We start from the raw sequence: 23,393 nt of genomic DNA, 5'->3' as shown, positions 1-23,393 counted from the left end.
TCAACCTGTGATCAAATAAAATCAAAGGAAGTTCTTTCATTCATCATTTTATGCATATATGAGCCCATGTGACTGTCCTCAATCATTCATTCATCAAGATTTGAAGTTTGGCTTTGAGAAGTTGATCAGTTAATTCATCTGACTATTTTGAAATCCATTGAGACCTAACTTTTGATGTTTTTCTGAAATAATTAGGACTCCAAGAGAAAAAATGTTCTTAAGAACCATATGAACAACTTTAATTTTCATCAAAATTTCATTTGAAACTTGGAAGGTTATCATTCATTTCAAAACATTATAGGTCATTTTGACCGAAACCCTAACTTTTGGTCAACTTACCAAGGACCTAACTCCTTCATTTTTTATGATTTTGAGGTGGGACCAAGTGAATTGGAAATTCTGAGATGTCTAATTCAATTTTTATGCTGGACAAAATTTCATAATCCTTAAAGAAACACATGTGATAATACAAAACATTATAGGTCACTTTGGACCAAAACCAATGAAATATGAAAAAGTCCAACTTCAAGTGTCCATAACTTTCTCATCAAAAATCCAAATGATTCAGAATTTAAATCCAAATTTATTTCCTTTAAAATATATACAACTTTTATGTTGAAGGTTTTGTCATTTGAGGCTTGCATCATTGAAACAGAAGGGGTTGAAGTTGGTATATTTTGGCAAAATTCTTATATACATGTTTTGTACCCTTGAACTTCATGGCCAGTTTTCAATATTTTCCCAACTCCAAATGGATTTTTGTTCAACATAACATTTGTTCCTTATGTCAAGACCTTTCCAACCATTACCCACATGTTTATTTTTCAATTTTGCAAATGGCATTTTCGTAGAGGTGAAGTTTTGGGTTCAATTATGCATAACATGTTAAAATTCCATGCACAAGCTTATGTATTGCCATCTGCACGTCCAATTCCATTTGTTTGATCATCAGCACTCAAATGCAATTGAGTTTGGGCCTCACATGCACCTGTACAGGCCCATGCATGGAGGATCCAAGTTCATGCACACACGAGTTTCCCACACATTGCATCAGCCTTGGCTATAAATAGACATGCCTGGTTCATTGGAAAACTAACCTAAAGGCGCCTGAAGTTCTGCTCAAGTGATTCCCCAACCCTCCATTAAAGGAATTCTGATTTTTCTCTTCACTTTTCAAGCTCAAAGTTCAACTTCATTGGTTGATCTTTGGCTTCTAAATTCCTTAGCCTTGCTTCCTTGCTACTTCATGACCAAGCTGCATTGAAGAATTGGATTGGAACAAGCTCACACAAGTTGCACTTCAAAGGTTTTCCCTCAAACTGTTTTCCTTCGAATCTCTTTGGATATTGAACATTATTTGTATTGGTTGGCATATCTGAAGTCCTCATGTGAGAGGCAATTGATTTGTGAGCTTAATTTTGTGAATTGAACAAGTTCAGATTGAACACCTCATTTTTCCATCTCAGATTTCTTCCTCTATAGGGATCTTGAGTGGAAATTAAGGTTACAGGGGTGATGTACATCACCCCATCTTTCGAATGCCATATAGATCGTGTGTTTTAGTTGAGGTTTGAAAACCTGCAACAGGTGGCCAGAACTGGCCTTCTCGCCGGAGAAGACGGTGGTGTACACCACCGTCCCCACGCGTTTGAACCTGAGCCCTTGGATTCACCCTTCCAGATCTAATCTTGGCTCTTGGTTTGTTTGACTTTATTTAATGCAATGTGTTTCGCTGTTAACCAAGGTTCATCATACTTGCGCGTTTCCCAGCCTTGTGATCAGCCACGTCAATTAATGAAGTGGGATCCAAGCGCTGTGGATTTTTGCTATTTTTTGAATTTCCATTTTATTTTCTTTTATTCCATTTTATTGTAAAAATTCATAAGTTCTTTATTTGGAATCACAAAAATATGGACCAATTGCAAAAATTTTCTCTTAAATTCTAGTTTCTAAAAATGATTTTTAATTATTTTTGTGATTCCATCTAATATTTTTTGTGAATTATTTCATTTCTGATTGTTTTTAATTCTTTTAAAATACTTTTCAATATTCAAAAATGCCAAAAATATTTTCTTTACATCTTTGGATGATGATGAATCTATGAAAAATATTCTCATCAATTTCTTAATTGATTTGAGATTTATTTGAGATTTTAGTCCAATTATGTTATTTTTCTTCATTTTTAATTGTTTAAAATTAGTTTTTGTTTTCAAAAAATGATGAGGAAATTTGTCAAACCTTGTTTGACCATGTTAGACTTATGATGATCCAATTGGACTTTTCCAAGTTGATTTGGATTGAATTTGAAGTTTGACCCTTATTTGTTCATTTTATTTTGTGTATTATTTTAATTCCAAAAAATACCAATTCTTTTTTTGTTGTTTCTTGACTTCTAATCTTCATCTCACTTCTGTTTATCATTGATTGGTGTTGGTTTCATTCATGATTGATCAATGTGTTTTGGTTATGTCTTTTGAATTTCAATTATGTACATTCCATTTCCATTTTCTTCTTCTGCTTTTTCTTTTTGACCAATGAGTTAATGATTGGTGGTTAGCCTTGACATATGAGAGGCTTAACCTTCTTTGATCCAAATCAAATTCATCTTGATCAAAGATCAAGTGAATTACTTTGCATTAAAGATAGGTTGCTTCTTGGTCAAGCAAAAAACCTAAATCCATACAAGGTCATTCTTCTTTTCTTTTGGCATGGCAAGTTGTAGGAGCTTGGATTACTAGTCATGATCTCTAACTTGTGTTATTTTGCCCATAGTTTTATTGACCGGCCTCAGATAGGTGTGACTACTACATTAGTCCACTTACGATTGCTTAACATAGCGCTAAATTGCCTTATGGCACACTAACATTAACTACTGATTACTAACTTCTAATTCAAGCATTTAATTCTTGCAACTTACTTTAATGCAATTTAATTTCTTGCTCATTTATTCATATTGTCTTTTTCCCTTTGCTCATTTGAGATCATGTTTATGCTTATGCAATTTGCCTTTTGCTCACTTGAGCACATTATTATGTATATACTATTGCCTTGTGTTTTGCTTTGTTTTTGTTTGTGTAAACCCAATACAAAAGGAGAAAGGACTTAGAATTAGGACCTTACATATGCTTAATGGAGTTTCAAGAGCAACTAGGCCTCATGCCTTTAGAATGCTAAATATGTTGAAGAGAAACTAGGCCTCATGCCTTTAGAATGCTTAATCTTGAAGATGAATTGAAAGGACCCTCATTCTAAACTCACTCTTGTCCATTCTTATTATTCCATTGTGGAACTTTTTGATTTGTGTGTTCTTGTGTGATAGGGATACCAAAACTTGAGCCATTAGAAGGACCATTGTCATAAGCATCCAAGATAAGAGAGACAAGTTCAAAATGGGAAGATCCTAGGAGCTTGATCGATTATGTGATTGCTTTAGTTAATTGTTTATTGCTTGCTAAGTCCAAAGGAAAGGAGCAACTTGGATCATCTTTATGATCTCAAGAAGGGAACTCCAAGGGTTTTATTTCTATTCCCTCATCTTTGCATGTTTAGGACCTAGCCCTTCTCTTATTCTCTCCACTCTAACCCAAGCCAAAAATTTTGTTCAAACATTGACATTGTTTTCAAAATTAGAAACCTAGGCACTATACCTTTGATTTTTTCAAACTCTTTTCATGATACTTATTTTGAATTGAACCTTAAGTTAACTTTGACTTTATTTTGTGAATAATTCTAATTTGTAAATACAACTCACTCAATTTGTTTTTGTGGTTCCAATGACCACTTTTGCCAAAGCTTTTCATAAACATTAGCTATTAGGTTTGAGTTATTATAGTGGTTGATGTAAACCCCACCTTATCCTTAGTGATTGGACTATAAGTCTTCCATACTTATTATAGGGTGGATCCCTCACTAGTATGTTGAAGCTCTCCTCACATGGTGGATTTGTGGTTTAGGTTGAGTTTTCTCCCTTTGATAACAAAAGACCTTAAGGCTTTTGACCAATCAATTCACCAACTTATTTCGAGATTTTTACCCCGAACTACGAGGTTTTGATCCTCCCTTTGTGATGGTACAGGGTTTATCCATTCAAACAACAAAATTTTAAATAAATTGTATATTCTTTTCTCATCTCTCCAATCATGTTTGCACAAATATTTTCACAAATACCAACCCACCATACAACATTTGTAAAAAGGGCTCCCTTAGAGTACTAAGGATGTTTTGGGTGCTTAAAACCTTCCCATTTCATAACCAACCCCCTTACCCAGATCTCTGACATTTTTATTAGTTTTTGATTTGATAAAACTTCTCGGTTTTTGTTTGCTTTGTAACCTTTCCCATGGATAAATAGAAGTGCGGTGGCGACTCGAATTGTATGATTTACTTTTGATTTAGCCAATAAAAATAAAGGTAATGAATACCCCGCTATAGAAAGGTGGAATGTACGAAATCAGTAGCCTTGACCACGTCCATGCAAAGGTAGTTTCCCTTGTTCAAAAGATAGACAACTTGACCATACTACCTGCAGCCACCATGGCTGCCATAACTCCAAACTGCGAGTTATGTGGAATTCCTGAACACACTGCACCTGAATGTCAGATATTAGCAGGAGTCCCTACTGATCAAGTAAATTATGCACAAGGAAATCCCTATTCGAATACCTACAACCCGGGTTGGAAAAACCATCCCAACTTTTCGTACAAGAACAACAACACCTTGTATGCACCTGGCCAAGCACCCGTTGTTCCACTTGGATATCAAAAGCCAACTACTAATGCTCCTATTATGCCTAGGAAGTCCAACCTTGAATTAATGATGGAAAGCTTCATAGCTACCCAAGCTCAAACAAACAAAGACTTCTTGAACCAAAACATACATACTAGTGAGCAACTTAAACAATTAACGAGCAAAGTAGATGCCTTAGACACGCATAACAAAATGCTTGAAACGCAGATTTCATAAGTGGCTCAACAACAAGCATCTACTATTGCTCCCGCTGGCACATTTCCTGGACAGACACAACCTAATCCAAAAGGACATGCAAATGTCGTTATATTGAGAAGTGGAAAAGTACTAGACGGACCCGTAAGTCTAAGACTCCAAAATCCTGTCATGTACCAAAAACCTGACAAAACAACAACTAAGAAGGTAAGTGAACCGAAGGAGAAGGAAGATAATACCCAAGAGGCCGAAGAGAAAGAAAAACCTTATGTGCCTCCACCACCTTATAAACCACCCATTCCGTATCCTCAGACTCGCAAATTCTAAAAATGCAGGGCAATTTAGGAAATTTGTTGAACTTCTGAAGCAACTGAATATTACAATTCCCTTTACAGAAGCCATCACAAAAATGCCCTCATATGCCAAATTTCTTAAAGAGATCCTATCCAATAAGAAAAAGATCTAGGATAACGAAACAATTACACTTAATGCTGAGTGTAGCGCAATAATCCAAAACAACATGCCTCCCAAACTAAAAGACCCAGGTAGTTTCTCCATACCCTGTGTCATTGGAAAGTTTGTCATAGACAAAGATCTACGCGACTTAGGAGCCAACATTAGTGTAATGCCCTTAACCATTTGTAAAAAGCTCAACATGGGTGAACTAAGACCAACCAAGATGTATGTTCAACTAGCTGACCGCTCAATCAAATATCCTGTTGGTATACTAGAGAATGTCCCAGTACTAGTAGGACAATTCTAAATTCCTATAGACTTCATAATCATGGACATCAAAGAAGATGCCACTACACCTAATATATTAGGAAGGCCATTCTTAGCTACCGTCGGAGCCACAATAGACATGAAAAGAGGTAAGCTAACATTCGAAGTTGGAGAAGAAAAGGTTGAATTCATCTTGACACAATTCTTACAAGCGCCGACTATAGACGATACATGTTATCTACTTGATGTCATAGACGAGTGCATAAGGGAGATAGAGATGCAAGAAACCACATATTCTGATATAATGAAACTCTAAATCCCTCTAATCTTTGAAGATGATAATTGGCGCGAACCATACCAAAATGACAGTCTAAGCGAATGCTTAGCACTTACACCCAACCACATGCCATGCCCGAAGAAACCAGACTTAGAATTAAAAACACTACCAAAGAACCTAAGATACAAATTCCTAGACATTGAACTCAAAAGACCAGTAATAGTCAATGCAAATTTAGGACAAATGGAAACTGAAAAGTTACTAGATGTCTTAAGAAAATATCCAACTGCGTTAGGCTACAACATCACCGACCTAAAAGGAATAAGTCCTTCTCTCTGTATGCATTGCATTATGCTAGAGGAAGATTGTAAAACATCTAGAGAACACCAGAGAAGGATCAACCCAATCTTAAGTACTGTAGTCAAAGATGAAGTAAATAAGTTATTAGATGTAGGAATCATATACCCGATCTCCGATAGTCAATGGGTTAGCCCCGTTCATGTAGTACCCAAGAAAGGGGGTATTATAGTTGTTAAGAACGAGAAGGGCGAATCTATAACACAAAGAGTTATGACCGGAAGTAGAATGTGCATCGATTATAGGAAACTAAACAAAGCCACTCGAAAGGATCATTTTCCTCTGCCTTTCATTGATCAAATGCTTTAACGATTGGCCAAGCATTCCCACTTCTGCTATCTAGACGGTTATTCAGGATTATTTCAAATTCCTATACATCCTGACGACCCAGGGAAAACAACCTTTACATATCCTTATGGTACATTTGCTTATTGATGAATGCCATTTGAACTATGCAACGCTCCCGCAACATTCCAAAGATGCGTGATGTCAATCTTAGCTGACTTTATAGACGGCATTATGGAAGTCTTTATGGACGATTTTTCTGTTTGTGGGCAGAGCTTCGAAGGATGTCTATCAAACCTTGAAATGGTAATTGAAAGATGCGTAAAGGTGAATCTCGTCTTGAACTAGGAGAAATGCCATTTCATGGTCCAACAAGGAATCGTTTTAGGACACGTAGTATCTGATAAAGGAATTGAAGTAGACAAAGCTAAGATTGAAATATTAGAGAATATTCAACCTCCGAAAACCGTACGAGAAATACGAAGCTTCTTAGGACAAACCAGTTTCTACCGACGCTTTATCAAAGATTTCTCGAAAATTACCAAACCACTGACTGGTTTACTAATGAAAGACGCTGACTTTATCTTTGATGAGAAATGTTTAACAGCGTTTGAACAATTAAAAACATCTTTAATCACCACACTTATCATGCAACCACCTGACTGGAGATTACCATTCAAAATCATGTGTGATGCGAGTGACTATGCCGTAGGCGCAGTGCTAGGACAAAGAAAGGATAAAAAACTTCATGAGATCTACTACGCAAGTAGAACATTAGATCCTGTCCAAATGAACTACATCACCACTGAAAAGGAACTCCTAGCCGTTGTGTTCGAAATTTAGATAAATTTCGTTCTTACTTAGTAGGAGCAAAATCATCGTCTATACTTATCACGCTGCTATTAGATACTTGTTAAGGAAGAAGGATGCCAAACCAAGTCTCTTAAGATGGATCCTACTCTTACAAGAATTTGACTTAGAAATAAAAGATAAGAAGGGTACTGAGAACGTAGTAGCAGACCACTTATCACGAATCAAAGGGAATAAGCCTGAACAAATTCCAATCAATGATGATTTCCCTTATGAATGACTTATAGCCCAAATCGAAAGCGACATGTTTGAGCCTACACTTGAGGAGTATGCATATCTTGTGGGTATACCTATCCTAGATTAGTTGTCGTTCAGTGGCTTGAAGAGAGTTCCTTCTTCCCAAGAAATTGTTGATCTGTTGCACATAGATGAATTTGTTATTGGTGCTCATATGACTACCAAAGGTGGAATTCAAGGTCTCCCATCTGATTTCCTCATTGCTCAAGCTACTCTGTATGGGAAGGCCATGAGTGAGGACGCCTTTGAGGTCATATTTGTACTTCTCATCTATGGGCTAGTGTTATTCCCCAACATCGACAATTTTGTGGATGTGAACGCTATTAGGATTTTCTCTACTCTTAATCCCGTTCCTACTCTGTTGGGTGACACTTTTTTCTCTTTGCATATGAGGAATTCAAAGGGTGGTGGTACCATTGTGTGCTATTTGCCTCTGTTGTACAAGTGGTTTATTTCGCACTTGCCACAGACGCTTGCCTTCAAGGAGAACAAAGGATGTCTATGGTGGTCTACGAGACTTATGTCTCTCACTAATGATGATATCTTTTAGTATAACCGTGTATATGATGGTGTGCAGATTATTGACTCTGGTGGTGAATTCTCCAATGTGCCTCTCCTTGGTACATGTGGTGGGATTAATTACAACCCTATTTTGGCACATCGTCAGCTTGGGTTCCCCTTAAAGGATAAACCTAATAACATTTTGTTAGAGGGTGTGTTCTTTCAAGAGGGTAAAGATCCCCAAAACTTGAAGGGTAGGATGGTTCGCTCTTGGCGCAAGATTCATAGGAAGGGAAGGAAAGAGCTTGGTCTGAAGAATTGTATCGCTTTAGAACCCTACACCTCGTGGGTAAGGAAGAGAGCTTCTGAGTACCGCATGACTTATGACTATCCGAGACCTACACCTATGGTTATAGTTGGGCCTTCAACCCTCCCTAACCAAGGAGTAGAGGAGTTGAGAGATGAATACCGTTCGCGTGCTTGGGTCCGTGAGAGAGAGGAGCTACTTCAGCAATTCAGAGATAAGGATGCATTGATAGATTTTCTGGAGCATCAGGTTATCGACGAGCCTGATGATGTGGTGAATTCTCTTCTTCCTCAGTCATCCAGGTTTTGGAAGAGGAAGTATGATCGACTCGCCAAGGAGAAGGCAAATATGGAGGCAGCCTATGAGAGAGAGGTGAAGAGGCTTCGTGCAACTTATCTTCCAGTGTCGAGAGCTTTGGACGATTACTTCTAGGGTTCCATAGGATGTTCATTTTCCTTCTCTCTTGTATTGTATTTGGTTACCAAAACCGTACTTCTTAGGTGTAAATTTTTTTCCAGATATTGTTGATATGATTATTCCATATATGTCTAAATGGTTAATATTTTCAAAATATTTGCAAATAGATCTCTAAAGTTCCTCTGATTAAAAATAAAATCATACGCACAAGCATTGCATGCATCATGTGCATAAGCAGGTTTTGTTCAGGGCTTCTTGATCAGTGGTCTAACTCTGTGTTCTTCATTTATTTTGAAAACAAGCTGATGCACCGGTACTACACCAGAGCCAACTCTTCAAAGCTAATGGATCATATCGAGCAAGAAAACAGAGAACTCAAGGAGGAAATGGCAAGATTGACTGCCCTGATGGAGTCATTCTTGGCCGCCCAAAGCTAGTCTTCTCCAACGCCTTCAACTCCTCCCTAGAGGACGGTCACTTCAGAGGTTGCTTCCTCTACCGTGCCTGCTTCCAGTGCTTATTTCGCTCCGTCTGCTATGCCAGCCGGGTTTTCCTAGGGGATGCCTGCTAATTTTGTTCCAGAGGGTCTCGCCCCTACATTTGCTTCTCTGCCGGCATCTAGCCCGGTCCTTGGTGTGCCACCTCCAGTTGTGTATACTTTGCTGAGAGTTGATGATACCATTTATCACTCTGAGCCGTTTGAGGGCCCAGATGTGTACGAGAAAATGGATGCTATGAAAGATCAATTCCTTGAGCTGCGCAAGGAACTTAAAACTCTAAGAGGGAAGGACCTCTTCGGCAAATATGCTGCTGAGCTGTGCCTCGTGCCAAATGTCAAGATTCCTATCAAGTTCAAAGTGCCTGACTTTGAAAAGTACAAAGGAAACACCTGCCCGCTCAGCCATCTTGTGATGTACGCACGCAAGATGTCGACTCAGACTGACAACGATCAACTCCTCATCCACTACTTCCAGGACAACATGTCCGGTGCCGCATTGAAATAGTATATGGGTCTGGATAGTGTGAATATTCGCTCGTTCAACGACCTTGGCGAAGCTTTTGTCAAGCAGTACAAGTACAACGTTGATATGACTCCCGATAGGGACCAACTGAGGGCCATGTCCCAGATGGAGAAAGAAACATTCAAGGAGTACGCCCAGAGGTGGCGTGAATTGGATGCACAGATTGTGCCCCTGCTCTAAGAGAAGGAAATGACGAAGATCTTTCTCAAGACTTTAAGCTCTTTCTACTACAAGCAGATGATTTCTAGCGCTCCCTCTGGCTTCACCGAGATGGTGAACATGGGGATGCGACTAGAAGAAGGAGTCAAAGAAGGGCGCCTGACCAGAGAAGAAGGCTCTTTTTCCAAACGTTATGGGGCGTTTGCCAATAAGAAAGATGGGGAGGCACATGATGTGTCCTCCCATGTTAAACAAAGAAGACCCACTGTGAAGAGGAAGACTGTGCGTCCCGCCAGTAACCAGCACCAGGTGGCTCATATAACACTTGCATTTAGTGAGAATCAACATTATCAACAACAACAACATCAACAATATCAACAACAACAGCATCGTCCGCAATAGCAGGCCTACCAGCCCCGAAACAACAATCAAACCAGCACTAGCTATGATAGGAAGAGGGTCACTTTCGATCCTATTCCAATGACTTATGCAGAGCTATATCCTTCACTGATTGAAAGGAAGTTGATTACTCCACGTGACCCATCTGCTGTACCGACTAACCCCCAGTGGTGGTACAAGCCCGAGCTTCACTGTATTTATCATTCCGATGCTCCCGGACATGATGTGGAGAACTGTTACCCTCTCAAGACCAAGGTTCAAGACCTTGTTAGAAGCGGTATCTTGTTTTTCGAGGACGTAGGTCCTAATGTTAAGAAGAACCCATTGCCCGAGCATGGGAAGTCTGCTGTTAACATGGTTCAGGGTTGCCCTGGCAAATACAAGGTCCGATATGTCAGTCATATCAGGCAATCGTTGGTCGAGATGCATAAACTATTATATGGATACAGTCACTATGAGCATGACCATGACAACTACCGTGTATGCACTATCAATGAGAGGGGATATCGTCAAGTCAAGAAGGTCATCCAAGAAATGTTGGATCAGGGTGTGATCAAGATACTTCAGAATCGTGATGAGGATGAAGTTAATGTTATATCCCATTTCTTCAGAATACCCGAGCCTGTTGTTTTCAGATATGATGGCAGCAAGCAGAAGGCTTCTCCTACTCTTATTATCAAACCAGTTGGCCCTGTTCCATACTCTTCAGACAAGACTGTTCCCTACAGATATACTGCCTTTACCCTCCACTTTTGTGACTAGTATTTCTGATGTTAGTGGTTTGACCCGCAGTGGTTGTGTTTTCTCGGTGCCGCCGAAACCCCAGGTTGACACCAGAAGAACTGATCTTGCTGATAATACTGCCCGTTCTGTGGGGACTTCTTCTTCTTCTCTGAATCCGCCACTTGCTGTTGACAGACCTGCCGCTGTTGCTAGAGCTCCTGTCCCTGTTGGCCAGAATGGCATGTTGAAAGAGGATTGTGATGAGATGTTGAGGCTCATCAAGAGGAGCGAATATAATGTTGTAGATCAGCTGCTACAAACTCCATCAAAGATATCAGTGATGTCTTTGTTGATGAACTCCGAGCCACACCGCGAAGCTTTGTAGAGGGTGTTGGACGTGGCATATGTGGATCACGATGTCACAATAGAACAGTTTGATAGCATTGTTGCAAACATTACTGCTTGTAACAACCTGAGCTTTTGCGATGCTGATCTTCTCGAGGAGGGAAAAGACCACAATTTGGCACTACACATTTCAATGAACTGCAAGGATGATGCCTTGTCTAATGTGCTGGTAGACACAGGATCATCACTAAATGTGTTGCCAAAATCCACTCTGGCAAAACTTTCTTATCAGGGGCCTCCCATGAGGCAGAGTGGAGTGGTTGTGAAGGCTTTTGATGGATCCAGGAAAACTGTGATTGGCGAGGTTGAGCTCCCAATCAAGATAGGACCTAATGATTTCGAGATCACTTTTCAGGTCATGGATATCCACCCATCATATAGCTGCTTGCTTGGCAGACCATGGATTCACGAGACAGGCACCGTGACATTCACCCTACACCAAAAGTTAAAGTTCGTCAAGAACAAGAAGTTGGTGGTGGTAGGGGGAGAGAAGGCTCTCTTGGCAAGCCATATGTCTTCCTTTTCTTACATTGATGCTGAGGATGAGGTTGGGACTCCGTTCCAAGCCTTATTTATTGTTGAGCCTTCTAAGAAAGGAACTTCTTCATTTGTGTCCTACAATGATGCGAAGTTGGCCATTGAGCATGGCGCAACTACTGGTTTAGGACAAATGATTAAACTGGAAGACAATAAATCCCGAGCTGGCATATGGTACTCTTCAGGCACTTTCAACAAGCACGGTTTGTTTCAGAGTGGGGGTTTCATCAACACGGTCGAAGACCAAGGGGATGCTGCTATTGTGGAAGAGGATGCATGGGAAGATTCTGACAACTTTGTCATCCCTGGAGGAGTCTGCAATAATTGGGTCGCTGTTGATGTTCCAATAGTTGTCCATAAGTCCACGTAGTGTTCATTTTTGTTTAAAAACCCTTCTCCCAAGCTAAAAGGAGAAGTGATGACATTGTTGGCACATAAATACAATGATATTCATTCAATAATTACATGTTAAATGTTTGTTTTTCCAAATTATTTTCACTTTTTGCTTTTTTTTGCATGAAATTGGTGATCACAAAAAACCTTAAAAAGAGAATAAAATCAATATTTTCATCTTTATAATGATTTGCCTTGTTTGAATTCTAAAATCTCTTTTATATCCAAAATCATTATGTAGGTTGATCAAACCCATTGAACATAATGATCCAACACCATCTCCCAACTTTGAGTTCCCTGTATTTGAGGCAGAAGAAGATGATGTTGAAGAGATTCCCGATGATATTACCCGTCTACTTGAGCATGAAGAGAAGATCATTCAGTCGCATCTTGAGAATCTGGAACCAGTCAACTTGGGGTCTAAAGATTATGTTCGCGAGGTGAAGATTGGGGCACTCCTGGAAGAGTGTGAAGAAGGGGTTGATTGAGTTGCTACGAGAATATGTCGACATTTTTGTCTGGTCATATGAAGACATGCCTGGTCTGGATACTGATATCGTGCAACATTTCCTGCCTTTGAAGCCTGAGTGTGTGCCTGTGAAGAAGAAGCTCAGAAGAACTCATCCTGATATGGCAGTGAAGATCAAAGAAGAAGTTCAGAAGAAAATTGATGTGGGGTTTCTGGTGACTTCTACATATCCTCAATGGGTGGCCAATATTGTGTCTGTGCCTAAGAAAGATGGAAAAGTCGGAATGTGTGTGGACTATCGAGACTTGAATAAAGCTAGTCTGAAAGATGATTTCCCTCTACCACATATTGATATGTTGGTGATAATACAACTAAATTAAAAGTCTTCTCATTTATGGACGGATTTTCCGGTTATAATCAGATTAAAATGGCACCGGAGGATATGGAGAAGATAACATTCATCACACCTTGGGGAACATTTTGTTATCGAGTGATGCCCTTCGGTTTGAAGAACGCCGGAGCCACGTATCAACGAGCTATGACTACCTTGTTTCATGATATGATGCACAAGGAGATCGAGGTATATGTTGACGATATGATTGCAAAGTCAAGAACGGAAGTTGAACATGTAGAACACTTGTTGAAGCTTTTTCAACGTTTGAAGAAGTACAAACTCCGCCTGAATCCGAACAAGTGTACATTTGGAGTCCGTTCCGGCAAGTTAGTGGGCTTTATTATCAGCGAAAGAGGTATTGAAGTTGATCCTACCAAGGTCAAAGCAATACGAGAGATGCTTGCGCCCAAAACTGAGAAGCAAGTCTGAGGTTTTCTTGGCCGCTTGAATTATATTTCCAGATTTATATCCCACATGACTGCCACATGTGCGCCAGTATTCAAGCTCCTTTGGAAAGATCAGTCTCATGATTGGACCAAGGATTGCCAGAAAGCTTTCGACAGTATTAAACAGTATCTGTCCGAGCCTCCGATTCTGTCTCCGCCTGTTGAAGGGAGACCTTTGATTATGTACTTGACTTTTCTTGAAGACTCTATGGGTTGTGTATTAGGTCAGCAAGATGAATCAGGGAAGAAGGAGTATGTTATTTACTATCTGAGTAAGAAGTTCACTGATTGTGAGTCTCGATACTCAATGCTTGAGAAGACATGATGTGTTTTGGCTTGGGTTGCTAAGCGTTTACGCGAGTATATGTTGAATCATACGACTTGGTTGATATCCAAAATGGATCCAATTAAGTATATCTTTGAGAAGCCTGCTTTAACTGGGAGGATTTCCCGTTGGCAGATGTTGTTATCTGATTATGATATTGAGTATCAAGCTCAGAAGGCTATTAAAGGTAGTATCTTGGCTGACCACTTGGCACATCAACCAATTGAGGATTATCAGTCTGTTCAGTATGACTTCCCTGATGAGGAGATTCTGTATTTGAAAATGAAAGATTGTGATGAGCCTACGCTCGATGAAGGGCCAGAGCCTGGCTTCCGATGGGGCATGGTGTTTGATGGCGCTGTAAATCAATATGGAAATGGTATTGGGGCAGTGATTATTACTCCCCAGGGCACACATTTTCCTTTTACAACAAGGTTAACTTTCAAATGCACGAATAATATGGCGGAGTATGAGGCATGTATTATGGGTTTGGAAGAGTGTATTGATCTTAGGATCAAACATCTCGATGTTTATGGTGATTCAGCCCTTGTTGTTAATCAGATTAAGGGCGAGTGAGAGACGAATCAGCCTGGCCTCATCCCATATAGAGATTATGCGAGGAGGATTTCAACGTTCTTTACTGAGATCGATTTCCATCATATTCCTCGAGATGAGAATCGGATGGCAGACGCTCTTGCTACGCTTACTTCTATGATTATGGTGAAGCTCTTGAATGAAGTCCCCAATATTACTCTGATGCGCTTGGATAGACCACCTCATATATTTGCAGTTGAAGAAGTGAAAGATGATAAGCCATGGTATTATGACATTAAATTTTTTCTTCAGAGTCAGATCTACCCGCCTGGGGCATCTGTTAGAGACAGGAAGACTTTGAGGAGATTATCAAGCAATTTCTACCTCAATGGTTATGTGCTTTATAAGAGGAATTTTGACATGGTTCTGCTCATATGCGTGGATAGACACGAAGCAGACATGTTGATGACTGAAGTCCATGAGGGTTCATTTGCTACTCATTCCAATGGACATGCCATGGCAAAGAAGATGTTGAGAGCAGGCTACTATTGGCTGAAAATGGAGTCTGACTGCTGCAAATATGTGAAGAAGTGCCATAAGTGTCAGATTTATGCGGATAAGATTCATATTCCCCCGACACTTTTGAATGTTATTTCCTCACCATGGCCTTTCTCTATGTGGGGAATTGACATGATTGGCATGATTGAGCCAAAGGCGTCCAACGGTCACAGGTTTATTCTCGTAGCAATTGATTACTTCACCAAGTGGGTTGAAGCGGAATTGTATGCGAACGTGACCAGGCAGGTGGTTGTGAAGTTTATCCAGAATTAACTCATATGTCGTTATTGTGTGCCAGATAAGATCATTACAGATAATGGATCTAACAGGAACAACAAGATGATGAAAGAGCTGTGTAGAGAGTTCAAGATTGCACATCATAATTCTTCTCCCTATAGACCCAAGATGAATGGGGTTGTTGAAGCTGCTAATAAGAACATCAAGAAGATTATCCAAAAAATGGTTGTTACGTACAAAGATTGGAATGAGATGCTGCCATTTGCTTTGTATGGCTATCGTACATTCGTCCGCACTTCAACAGGGGCAACCCCTTTCTCTCTTGTATATGGCATGGAGGTTGTGCTCCCCGTGGAGGTTGAGATCCCATCAATGAGAGTCTTGATGGAAGCCAAGTTGACTGATGTTGAATGGGTTCAGAGTCGTTATGACCAACTAAAATTTGATTGAAGAGAAGAGATTGACTGCCATGTGCCATGATCAGTTATATCAGTAAAGGATGAAGAAAGCCTTTGATAAGAAGGTCAAGCCTTGTGTGTTCCGAGAAGGTGACCTCGTGCTCAAGAAAGTTTTGTCTTTCGCGCCCGATTCCAGGGGAAAGTGGACTCCAAACTATGAAGGTCCATATGTTGTTAAGAGAGCCTTTTCAGGCGGTGCTTTGATACTTACAACTACGGATGGGGAGGATTTCACTCGTCCTGTGAATTCAGATGCAGTCAATAAATACTTCGTCTGAAATAAAAACAGAATAGCTCACTAAGTTGAAAACCCGAAAGGGCAACTTAGGAAAAAATGAGCGTCTCGGTGGATTGAAAACCCGAAAGGGCAGTCCAGGCAAAAGTTAGAGACATAAAAAAATGAATATATATATCCCGCTAGATTGAGTACCTCACCCTGGGGAAATCTAGGCAAAATTAGGGATTTGGCAAGTAACTGCATCTTGACAAGACTTTGTTCTACAACTGTCATCTGTCAGAAATTCTCGCTCAGTCATCGTCAACTGAAGCTTCAGATACATTGGATTCAGAGTTGGTGGAGAAATGGTCATTATGTTCAATGTAGCCTTTTTCCAATATATATCACCAATTTCAAATTTGTAAAGATCCATGGAGTCTTGCCATTTGCAGACTACCATTCTATCAAATAAATTTGAGCCTTTATCCAATACTTTGCACTCTTGTTTGTTTCTTCTTAACAAATGTTTGCATGTTTTAATTGATAAATATCATTGTTTTAAACAAATAAAGTTTTTATAAACTGTTTTTAAACAAAGTGAACATTCACAATGACTGAAAGGATGAAATGGAAAGTCTTAAGTGCTCTCCCAAGGATAGTATGATTTCCAAAAGGGTAAGGAATTTGTTCATGTTCCTAGCATACTTGTATCCTCTTCATCATCTTTCAGGTTGTCTCCTCTGTGAGCGCAGTAAAGATAATGCACCACCAAATTCCCTAGAGAATCGAGAGTTTTAGTCTCAGTCTTCTAACTTCCCAGTGAGTCTGGGTCTAGCATCTGTGTTTTATCAAATATATGGTTGTCATCCCTTGTATGAATTGACCTAAAATCCCTTATAAATTGATAAAAATTTATATGCTTTCTGTTTTCGAGGAAGTGGGTCTTTCCCTCATTATGATTGGAAATCTCCCGCGTATTGAGCAGGAATTCCCAGAATGAGTTGAAAATTTTCAGCAGATTGGTTTGTAGCCTATCCCCGGTGGATTCGCATACATGTTTCCCCAACAAGTTTTTCACCACTCATCCTCAGTAGTGTCGCTCATGTTAGACTTTCCCAGTTGGTTCGCCATCAGATTATCTCCAACATGATCGCCTACGGGTTATCCCCTCAGGCTCAGTCCTCAGCAGTTGTTCCCCAGTGGAGTTGCCTGATAAGAGCTTGATAGATTTATTTGCATCCTCCTTCTTGGATAACTTCCTCTTAGCAGGGATGGTGTTGAAGATGTTTATTTCCTTCCCCAGTGGAGCAGTGGTTCCTTTCCCCTCGGCAGAGATGTTTCTCCAGCAGATATGAGGAAATGTGTTGATTATTGGAACTTCTGTTTGGTGGTTGTTCCCCACAGAGTTTCATATTTTTCCTTGATAAGTTCCCCAGTAGAGTTTCTTTTACGGTGGATCTTATCCACGTTGAGCTCCCTGGCAGTGGCTCTATAGTTTCCCCAGCTGAGACTTTACCTGATCCAGGTTTGGCGTTCGAACTTCGAGGAAGATGTGGTGTTCCCTTCCCCAGGGGGGTGACTAGGTCCTTCTTCGTAATAGAGATATTCCTTCAGTAGTTAGAAGTGAATATTCTGATTGATGTGTTTCTATTTAGTGGTTGTTCCCCGCAGAATTGCATATTATCCCCTGATAAGATCCCCAGTATAGTTCTTCTATGATTTGATCTTATCCATATATTTGCGTCCTTTTGAGATCCCCAGCTTTGATGGTTGTGATCCTTTGTCTGATCCCCAACAGTGGACTCTGTTTGTTCCCCTAGCAGTGGTCTTGATCCCCGACAGCGACTGTGTTTGATCCTTAGTGGTGATTGGTGTCTCCTGGTATTCGTGGCTTCCCACCAGATTGGATTTTCTCTAGTGGGCCTGGCTTTCTCTTTTGATATGTTGTACCGGATGTCCGTCCATTGATCCTTGGACCTGTTTGTGTTAGATATGTTTGTTTGTCAGCATTAATCATCCATAAACCACGCATATACATGCATAATTATAGCATTCAGATATTTATGTTGCATTCTTTGCCATATATCTTTGCTTGTTACCTCCTGCTAGTTGGTGAAATGTTCTTTCCCCAAGCAGAATGTTTGTGTCTGATCTCTCCATATAGAGTCAGCCCTGTAGGCAGAAAGTGTCTATCTTTCCTTCTATATCCCCCACTGAGTTATGTCCTCGTGGATGATTATTGTTTCAGTTTCCTCCCAAAACATGTATTGGGACGGAATTACTCCCCTGAGTTATATCCTCGTTGGGTTGAGTCTTGTTTCATTGTGTCTCTCTAGTTTGTTCCTAGATTGACTCCTCTTGTTATTTCTCCTGCAGTTCCCTATGGTTCAGATGACCAATTGCTCAGTAATCAGTAATTGTTCATTTTTTTCTCCCCAACGGATGTTGTGGCCTTCTACCCAGTAACCGGTAGTTGTAAGTCCTATTTCTGTGGTTTTCTACCCAGTAACCGGTAGTTGTAAACCCCACTTTGTCCCTTTGCAGAGTTAACCCCTGATTTTGTTTATCCTAACCAATGACGGGTGCTCTTCTGTGGTTTTCTACCCAGTAGCTGGTAGATGTAATTCCCTCTTTGTTGGTTATCATTATCCAATATTCAGTATTGATATTCCTTCATTTTTTGAGTGTATCACCCAGTAACCGGTGATATATCTCTAGGATAATTGCCCTGATCAAGCAATTTATCCCCCGCGAGCCATCTTTCATCTACCCTTGTGTGGTAATGATTGTTTCTTCCCTTGATTGGCCATTATTTTATACCCAGTAGTCGGTATTCCGATGTCCTGCCTTTTCGGTCGATTTATCCTTTATTAACCTAGTAACCGGTTGTGGATAATCTTCCATGCCAGTATGTTATCTACGTTCTGACGGTAATAGATAATATATCTCATGCCCTCTTCAGTCGAAGTCTTTTCCTTCCCCAGTTGAGTAAGATTCATATTTCCTTATGGAATCGAATGTCCATCCTGTAATCGAGTTCGCTTTTTCAGCCCTCCTTTCGGATGATGAGTATCTTGGAAATATTCCCCAATTTACGCCTGGTCGGTCACCTATTATATGCCCAGTAACTAGTATCCCTGGTGTTCCTTCCTTTCTGCTCCCTATTATGACTTTTTGTCCCCTGTGGAGTCAGATTTTCCTGAGTTGAAATATACCTTTTAGGTTTTCCTCAGATGTTTTGGATGATTGATATCTCTCACCCTTATACCGATCTTAGATATTCTTTCTCCCCGAGCGTGTTGTTCTTTCACCGTTATACCGGTGTTTTGAGCCCATGTTTCTTTAAGCTTATTACCCAGTAACTGGTAATACCTCATTTGTTGCTTCCTCAGCTAACTCCTTTGTGGATTTCCCCGCATGAGTCCGAATTTTTATCCGAAGTATCCTTTATGGATAGTTTGCTGTATTGGCATATTCCCCAATACATGCATCTTTTCGTCAGCTCAAGTATTTCCATTGATTTATTTTCATGGATTTCCTTCGTGTCTCCCAGCATGTTTTAAGTTGTGACCTGCTCACGCATTTTCCCCTTTACTCCCAAGTAAAGTCCCTAGAGTCTCTGTCCATTTATGAGTGTATTACTCATATGGATTTTCAGTTTCTCCTGATTTCTTTTCTTTGTGGACATATATCCCCACATATGATTTTATTTTTGCATACATACATTTGCATCATGAGGTCTCTTAGGGACCAAAATTCGTCTCTTTGTTATTATTTAAGCCCATTCTACCTCGTCGAGACAAAGATTTTAACCTTCATATCTCCGGCTAGAATGACCTTAAATAGGGGCATCTGTAAGACCCTAATTTTTACGCTAATATCCCTCATGGCATTATATCATTTCTCTTTGCATCTTGCCTCAAGGATCATAGCATCTTGGCTCCTTAACCCTTGGGTTGAGACTTGTGTGAGTTGGTTTGATACCACCAAGCATGCTTGAATTGTATATTATTGCTTTTCTTATTTTGTTTACTAACCAAAAGCACAAAAATATGTCACTAACATCTTTGTTTTGAAGCTCAAGCAGTCATGTGATTCAAGGCTCCTAGGAGGCCCTTATACTCATTGATGTGGCCAGATGAAGTTAAAATCAAGCATGACATTAGTTTACAAAGCTCTCAATCATCATACATACCTCCCAAGTATCTCAATTTGTCAATTTGATCAAGACAAACAAAAGGGCTTGAGGATTGTTCCCCAAGGAAACCCTAATTCAACTATGCATTGACTGTGCCTTGCTCATGAAGCAACCTCAACCTATGATAAAATACAATAAAAGGAAGTTCTTTAATTCATCATTTAATGCATATATGAGCCCAATTTGAGTGTCCTCAATCATTCATTCATCAAGATTTGAAGTTTGGCTTTGAGAAGTTGATCAGTCAATTCATCTGACTATTTTGAAATCCACTGAGACCTAACTCTTGATGTGTTTGTCAAATGATAATGACTACAAGAGCACAAATTTTCTTAAGAACCATATGAGCAACTTTCATGTTCATCAAAATTTCATTTGAAACTTGGAAGGTCATCATTCATTTCAAAACATTATAGGTCATTTTGACTGAAACCCTAATTTTGGGTCAACTTCCCAAGGACCTAACTCCTTTATTTTTTATGATTTTGAGGTGGGACCAAGTGCATTGGAAAGTTCATGATGTATACTTAAATTGTGATGTTGTACAAAATTTCATAATCCTAAAAGAAACACATGTGATAATACAAAACATTATAGGTCACTTTGGACCAAAACCATTGAAATATGAAAAAGTCCAACTTCAAGTGTCAATAACTTTCTCATCAAAAATCCAAATGATGAAAAATTTAAGTCCAAATTGATTGCCTTGAAAAGATCTACAACTTTGATGTTTAAGGTTAGTCATTTGAGGCTTGCATCATTGAAACATAAGGGCTTGAAGTTGGTCAATTTTGGCAAAATTCTCATATACATGTTTTGTACCTTGAACTTCATGGCCAGTTTTCAATATTTTCCCAACTCCAAATGGATTTTTGTTCAACATAACATTTGTTCCTTATGTTAAGGCCTTTCCAAACATTACCCACATGCTTATGTTTCAATTTTGCAAATGGCATTTTCGAAGAGGTGAAGTTTTGGGTTCAATTATGCATAACATGTTAAAATTCCATGCACAAGCTTATGCATTGCCATCTGCACGTCCAATTCCATTTGTTTGATCATCATCACTCAAATGCAATTGAGTTTGGGCGTCGCATACGCCTGTGCAGGCCCATGCATGGAGGACCCAAGTTCATGCACACACGAGTTTCCCACACATTGCATCAGCCTTGGCTATAAATAGACATGCCTACTTCATTTGAAAACTAACCTAAAGGTGCCTGAAGTTCTGCTCAAGTGATTCCCCAACCCTCCATTAAAGGAATTCTGATTTTTCTCTTCACTTTTCAAGCTCAAAGTTCAACTTCATTGGTTGTTCTTTGGCTCCTAAATTCCTTAGCCTTGCTTCCTTGCTACTTCAAGACCAAGCTGCATTGAAGAATTGGATTGGAACAAGCTCACACAAGCTGTACTTCAAAGGTTTTCCCTCCAACTATTTTCCTTCGAATCTCTTTGGATATTGAACATTATTTGTATTGGTTGGCATCTCTAAAGTCCTCATGTGAGAGGCAATTGATTTGTGAGCTTAATTTTGTGAACTGAACGAGTTCAGATTGAACACCTCATTTTTCCATCTCAGATTTCTTCCTCTATAGGGATCTTGAGTGGAAATTAAGGTTACAGGGGTGATGTACATCACCCCAGCTTTCGAATGTTATATAGATCGCGTGTTTTAGTTGAGGTTTGAAAACCTGCAACAGGTGGCCGGAACTGGCCTTCTCGCCAGAGAAGACGGTGGTGTACACCACCGTCCCCACGCGTTTGAACCTGAGCCCTTGGATTCACCCTTCTAGATCTAATCTTGGCTCTTGGTTTGCTTGACTTTATTTAATGCAATGTTTTTCACTGTTGACCAAGGTTCATCATGCGCGTGTATTTCCTAGCCTTGTGATCAGCCACTTCAATTAATGAAGTGGGATCCAAGCGCTGTGGATTTTTGCTATTTTCTGAATTTCCATTTTATTTTCTTTTATTCCATTTTATTTTAAAAATTCACAACTTCTTTATTTGGAATCACAAAAATATGGGACCAATTGCAAAAATTTTATCTTAAATTCTAGTTTCTAAAAATGATTTTTAATTATTTTTGTGATTCCATTTAATATTTTTTGTGAATTATTTCATTTCTGATTGTTTTTAATTCATTTAAAATACTTTTCAATATTCAAAAATGCCAAAAATATTTTCTTAACATCTTTGGAAGATGATGAATCTATGAAAAATATTCTCATCAATTTCTTAATTGATTTGAGATTTGTTTGAGATTTTATTCCCATTATGTTATTTTTCTTCATTTTTAATTGTTTAAAATTAGTTTCTGTTTTCAAAAAATGATGAGGAAATTTGTCAAACCTTGTTTGACCAAGTTAGACTTATGATGATCCAATTGGACTTTTCCAAGTTGATTTGGATTGGATTTGAAGTTTGACCCTTATTTGTTCATTTTATTTTGTGTATCATTTTAATTCCAAAAAATACCAAATTTGTTTTTGTTGTTTCTTGACTTCTAATCTTCATCTCACTTATATTTGCCATTGATTGGTGTTGGTTTCATTCATGATTGATTAATGTGTTTTGGTTATGTCTTTTGAATTTCAATTATGTACATTCCATTTCCATTTTCTTCTTCTTCTTTTTCTTTTTGACCAATGAGTTAATGATTGGTGGTTAGCCTTGACATATGAGAGGCTTAACCTTCTTTGATCCAAATCAAATTCATCTTGATCAAAGATCAAGTGAATTGCTTTGCATTAAAGATAGGTTGCTTCTTGGTCAAGCAAAAAACCTAAATCCATACAAGGTCATTCTTCTTTTCTTTTGGCATGGCAAGTTGTAGGAGTTTGGCTTACTAGTCATGATCCCTAACTTGCATTATTTTGCCCATAGTTTTATTGACCGACCTCAGATAGGTGTGACTACTACATTAGTCCACTTACGATTGCTTAATATGGCGCTAAATTGCCTTATGGCACACTAACAGTAACTACTGATTACTAACTTCTAA

Source organism: Lathyrus oleraceus, chromosome 5 (assembly GCF_024323335.1).
Source record: "Lathyrus oleraceus cultivar Zhongwan6 chromosome 5, CAAS_Psat_ZW6_1.0, whole genome shotgun sequence".
NCBI classification, from domain to species: Eukaryota; Viridiplantae; Streptophyta; class Magnoliopsida; order Fabales; family Fabaceae; genus Lathyrus; species Lathyrus oleraceus.
The sequence above is the reverse complement of the archived record's forward strand: the minus strand, read 5'-3'. Positions refer to the sequence as shown.